Source organism: Callithrix jacchus, chromosome 1 (genome assembly GCF_049354715.1).
Source record: "Callithrix jacchus isolate 240 chromosome 1, calJac240_pri, whole genome shotgun sequence".
Lineage (NCBI taxonomy): Eukaryota > Metazoa > Chordata > Mammalia > Primates > Cebidae > Callithrix > Callithrix jacchus.
This window is the reverse complement of record NC_133502.1, coordinates 12,248,243-12,254,593: the sequence shown is the minus strand read 5'-3', so window position 1 is coordinate 12,254,593 and position 6,351 is coordinate 12,248,243. Positions and strand designations below refer to the sequence as shown.

Below are 6,351 nucleotides of genomic sequence, written 5' to 3'. Positions count from 1 at the left end.
AAAGACTCCCAAGCCTTAAAACACCCCATGTACTGTAAGTCTTTTAAGCCAAGAACAAACTACAGACCAAGCAACACTAAGCACTAAAACCGGAACCTTCCCCATCGTAGCCGTAAACACATCACTCATATAGATTCTCTGGCCAAACTCCAAACAACTTACACCACAAACGAAGATGAGGCAAAAACAATCAAGGTAGCAGATAAACCAGTGACACTACAGAAAGACAATAATAATTTAAATGTTCTGCAGAAATACCTAAGCTAAATTCTCTTTCTCTTTCTCTCTCTTTTTCTTTGTAGGCCTTTTACATTTTAAACAAGGAAACCACTAAAGTTAACTTTAAGAAAAGTTACTCTATCACATTTAAGTTTTAAATGAAATATTAAGAAATTAATAAATAAGAAATTAACATAGTATCTCTCATTTAACACTAATGAAAGATATTACTGGTGGTAGGGTTATTCTCAGTGTCATTTAGCGAATAAGGAAACACTAAACTGAGGGACTGGGCAAGCTCAAAAAAGAGAAAAAAGATGCTAGAATTGTTGATGGGTTGCCTTGAGCTAATTTTGGTACCAAGTTAATGTCTTGATATCAACAGCTACCCAAGTGAAACCCAAGCATATCTTATCTTGCACTCATGCCTTGCACCATTTAATTGTTCTTTCCAGAGTTCATTTCTTTTAGGTAATATTTATTGTTCCCTAAGAGAGAAGCTATTCCCAGTATCTCCTCACTTCCAATAGCACTTGTTAGTAATAACAAGCTTTCACCAACTTACTCGCATAAGAGAGCCCAACTGCTCACAGAAATAATGGAACCACAAGACTTTGAGAAGTAAAAGTGAGACTGCTATACCGTTTTGTTTCTATAATTTACCGTTTTCTCTCTGGCATCAGGGGTGGGCTAGCCAGACCACATTCTCCTGCTGACATTTGTAAAGGAAAACACAAGAGGTGCATAGCTAGAACAACTGTGGACACTGCTGTCCCTCTAGGAATTTTCCTTGCATGGTCCCAGGCTGATGCTGAAATATATATTCTAGGGTAAATGCCCATTGTGACTTGGGAGTTTATTTTAAATAGAATCTTTAATATGCAAATGTGAGATTCACCTGGGGCACCATAAGAATGAAATCTATTCTCTGTCCTGTCTTGCGCTCTTACATTAAAAGGAAGAAGAGTAATTTTTAACACACCCCTACGATGGTTTTATGCAAATTCTTCAAGCTAGGCAAATTATTTTTGTGTTAAAATTTTTCAACCCCATAAAAACAGGAGTGAATTTATGTGGCATTTTAAAACGATGTTAGGCACATTGTAAAGCTATTTCATCTCATTTATAAAGAAGAGTGAACATAAAAACAGGCCATGGCATAATTAATAGTGAAATGATTTATAGCACCAACTCCTTCTACATATTTATGCATTTTCTACAGTCTGGTGCAAGTTTTTCCCCTCCAGACCCTCAATCCCTGCCCTTGCCAACAGAGAGAAGTAGCATCAAGTGGAACTCGCATATGGAGCTTAAATCATGTTTCACACACACACACATGCACATGCACATGCACACATATACACACCCCACACACGCCCCACACTCCTGTAATGGTTCTCAAACTCACCTGCACACTGGAATTTTCTGAAGGACCCTAAAGAATTCTGTTATCTGGGTTCCACTCCTGAAGATTCTGCTTGAATTGGTCTGGGGGCAGCCTGGGGCATTGAGATTTTTGAGTTTCAGGTGAAGCCCAGATTGAGCCCTACTGCCTATGCTAAAAGGATGTCAATATTATTAAGCAGAGTTACAATGTGAATTTAAATCAACACTGTTATTAAATAACTTGAATAATAAACTCAGAGACCATACTGTAAGGCCATTCCATTTCCAATTCACTCTCGAATTATGAGTTATTACAAATTCAACAAATATTTCTTGAGTGCCTACTATGTGCCAGGCACTGTGCTAGACCCTGGAGATCAAACACAAATAAGACCGGCATGCCCTGTCTGTTCAGAATACAGAGTTCAGCAGGCGTTTCTGGACTGTCTTTTCTACTTCATGTTTCCCAGCTAACGTTTTACCTGTTCTTAATATCTGTGGATGGCATCAGCTGGCTCTCCAAGTAGGTACTGGATTTTCCTACTTGGAACTTCTGTTTTTAAATTCCTTAGGAATACAGATGGAAACTAACAAACTGATAGATATTTACACAGCAGTAAGAACACAGGTATAACAGGTTTAGAAACTAACGTTTCAAAGTATCACCTGAAAGACAAGAGCATACAATATCTCCTTACAGAGATTTGATTCTCTCTTCTGAAATTATGAGAGAAACAAAAGTTCAGCACAAACTATACTTGCTATGCTTAAGTCTGATCTCCACTGGAAGCAGAGCACTGAGTTATACCACTCTTCTTCTGCCCATGATCATTAAGGTGGGCTTGCGTATAATTTGAGATAAACTCTAAAATATTTCCTAAGCTTTTCAAAGCATAGTCTTGCCTATGAAGCAAGTGCAAAATAGCAAATATGCCAGCGTTGATTGTAGGAGGATGTCATTTAATTTCTCTTTACTATGTTCAGCTGAAAAGTCTGCCTACAATTGTTTGATGAGGCAAATGGAAATAATTGCTCCATTTTTACATGGGATAACAGGAGCACAGTAAGCTGCGCTATCAAACTTATGATCCAGATAAGTAGCAGAAATGTGAGCAAAAACTGATTCAAAAGACCAATGAATTTTAGTCTTACATGGAACCCACGATGGCTGACTCAGGCTGCACAAATAATGCCAGCAAGACTTAGATAGCATTATATAGAGATGTTCTCACACATCTCTACTGTATATTCCCCAGGCAAGGAGTGCATTTTCTATATTTTAGTTAATAAAGACTCATCTGATTCCCTCTAGAATACTAATTTTGAAAGGAGTTTCTTTATTTGTATAATTTTCAAGTATTTCTTCAAGTGCAAGCTTCATTTTAATGCAAAACATTTGTGAATTTCCTAATAAGGCTCATTTTTAAATAATATAATAAGCCAGATTTTCTCCAGTGCCCAAGTCACTTCCTGGTAGTTACTGAGCCTTCCAGGCCAGTGGGGGAGCACTTACCATGCTCCATCAGACACTCACCAGAGAACAGCCCTTCCGAAGGTGATGAAAGCTTTGTGCACAAGTAAGAGAGGAGAAAGATGAGAGGGTCAAAGCTGAAAGATATTCACACTTTGGATTTTTCCATATTGCAGGTCAAAAAGGAAGACTAAAAAGAGTTGTCACAAAGACCATAATAATAATTTGAATAAAATAAAGGTAATAATGATTTACGTTTTACAAGCCTGTTCGAGCCCCTACTTGATCATTTTCAGTGACAAAGCACTTTTTTATTAAAGAGGTTGGTTCCACTGTTGAACTCTTCTAGTTTGAAATTCCTATCTGTCTGCCAGCAGTTCTCTTGTACAACATGGTTTCTACCAACTCATTCTTCCACACACCAGCCATGTAAATATTTGAAGAAACTTAAGTCTACTGTGAGCCTTTTCTTTCTGTGTTAAATTCCTCAGCTCCAGAAACAGTTCACTGTATCATACAGTTTTCAGGTGCTCTTCCACTGGAGTCAACCTACTCTGAATGCTCTCTGGTTTATAAGTATGCCTGTCAGTGAGTTAGTCCCCAAATTAGATGCAGTATGCCAGATTTCAGTTTACCAGTGCAAATGTCAGTGGGAATACATCGTCCCTGGTTCTAGGCACTTGCCCTTTTTTTGCTATGCCATTCTGCAGATGTAGGGTGAGTTCATGGTTTACTAATGCCCTTAGGGTCTTTTCATATCAACAGTTGTCAAGTCATGCCTGATCTCCCTCACCTAAACTAGTGCAGATAAGGTTTAGAATTTGGTATGTGTGTGTGCGTGTGTGTGTGTGTGTGTATTGCATCATATTATATATCCATGATTGAAACACCACCATTCCATTCTATTAAGAAAAAAATTTTTGATTCTATCATCTATTTTTGGCCTGGTGTATTCAACATTTTTAATAGGTCATATGAAAACATACTTTAAAATATATTTGCCATCCTTCATAGTTTGTGTCATGCACAAAACTGATAAGTATGTGTCCTATGTAACTAAAGCACAATCAACCACACTTTCCTGGAAAGTTACTTGGAGAGAGGAATGGGTCCTGAAACTGATTCCCTTCAAATAAAGATGAAAGGAGAATGCCCTGGTCAAGAAATTGGATTGGCTTCAGATTTAAAGGGAAAAAATATTAATAGCAAAGTTTCTGCTCAACCTTTGTATAGCTAAGAGATAATCCATAGGGAGAAGGTGAGCCTGAAATAGTTCTGTGTTTTATATCCATGAAGACTACAGTGTAAAGAGCAAACATCTGCAGTGACGAAGACTCCTGAAGTTGTGAAATGATTTCCTTGCTGTGGGCAAGGGCATCCGTAAAGATTGTGCTTCTCCTTCTCAATGTGTCTTCTGACTGCTCTGAGAGTTACTCTTGGGGCTGAGTGCCTATTGGATCCAGTGATCACCCAGTGGGTGACAACCAAGATGAACAGACAACTTGCACCACATGATGGAAGACAAAAGGGAAACCTTAACCCAATCAGACCTGGGGAAGGAGGATGACTGAAGTCCTGTAGGAGATTATTCTAGATTGAACAAATCAGGTGGTGAGACAGGCATTGCTGGGAGCTGCTGCGTCCTGCATAATCTGTGGAGATTGAAAGATAAATAAATGTCTTTCTGTACATGGTGGTGGCAAACCTTAAAGGGAGCCAAACAACAGATATGCACAGATATGTAAAGACAGGGATATGGTATGTGATAAATGAAAAGAATCTTGCTTATTTGATTATTTTTAATTGTGTCTCTCCCACCAGTAGAATGTAAATCTCCTTTTGAGCAGAAACCACCATCATAACCACCATCATATCTCCTCTCATTTGTCCCAGCATCTAGAACATTGCACGGAGAAGCACTGAGTTACCACATTTGGCTATAAAATAGGTTGAAAGATGGGCTGAGACGGGGCAGAACTTGAAAGTGGCAGTGCAAGAACCTAGACTATGTCCCTGAGAAGATTCCACTCAAGGGTGTTCAAGTATGTGTCATATGGGGAAGAGTACTTCTTGTAGACACATACTTGAACAATCTTGAGTGAGGTCATAAAAGCAGCAAAAAGGTCAGGTGGTGGAGGTGAATGCAGTCACTCCCACACTTAGCAGTTTGCTGAAGTTCATGAACAAAAAGATATAACAAATAGAAGGGGCTGTGGCTGGGAGGTGTCAGCAATGGTCCAGGAGTGAAGCCAATCCCCTTGACTGCATTAGGAGTACTATGAGAACTAGTTCCCCTTCCCAAATTTGCCAGAAAAGATGGACCCTTGAAAGAGTGGGAGGCTGTTACTTTGTTAGATTATGTATTTATGTAATTACATAAAAATACCAGTGGGACTACAGACATCTTTAAGGGTGATATGAATATAATATTTTGCATACAGATATTTTAGTGAAAGGAGCCCCATTGACTCTATTATCATACTGCCCAATTCCTCCCTACCCACCAGGAGAAAGCTGTTGGCTATCTCAATGAATTTTTGACTCTGTAGAGCTAAACTCTATCTATGGGCAATGATTTTTCCCTTCACCTGCCAGACCAGTAATGCTATCTGCAAATATAAGGAAATAATTTGTCATGTGTTGTTCTTAATGAGCCAGGGACCATCTCTTTGCTATGTAATTGTTCAAACATAATTTGTTAAGTATTTATCCCAGAGGCTTTCTGCCTTGAGGGATTTTTGAATCAAAAGGTTTCAGAGCTGTAGATATGCATAACTAGTCCACGGGAGGTAAAAGTGTTTTGATCCAACAATAGTAAGAAAGACAGCAAACACAAAACTCTCAGAAAATGTACATTACGTTAAACTTTACTCCCATACTGTTCTATTTCAATGGACATAAGAAAAGCAACTGGTATATTGTGGAACTGCTTCTTAATCAAATGATACAATGAGTTGTAGCCTACCAAGAAAATGACTCTTACAAATAACTTGGCAATGATGAAGATAATTTTATGTTTGGGGCATCACAATGGCAAGCCATGGCATACTGGGCAAACATTCCTATATATTCCATGAAGTCACAGAGTATCAGCTGATTGGGGAAAGCACCTCCCATTTGGCCCTGGGCAGACATCATATCACCCCATTTTCAGAAGCTTCTCAGTGAAGTTATCATTCTCATTACATTTTGCATTTTTACACCACCTGTAATCATAGCTCCCGGGCACTATATACATTGTTAATTTATTATAGTCATTTCAATTTTGCTAGTTA

General features: G+C 38.6%; 1 protein-coding gene across 1 annotated transcript in view; it reads right to left on the bottom strand.

Moving 5' to 3' along the window:
• HS6ST3 (heparan sulfate 6-O-sulfotransferase 3) overlaps window positions 1-6,351 on the bottom strand; it is a 750,318-nt gene that overhangs the window by 287,864 nt on the left and 456,103 nt on the right. The window lies entirely within an intron of this gene.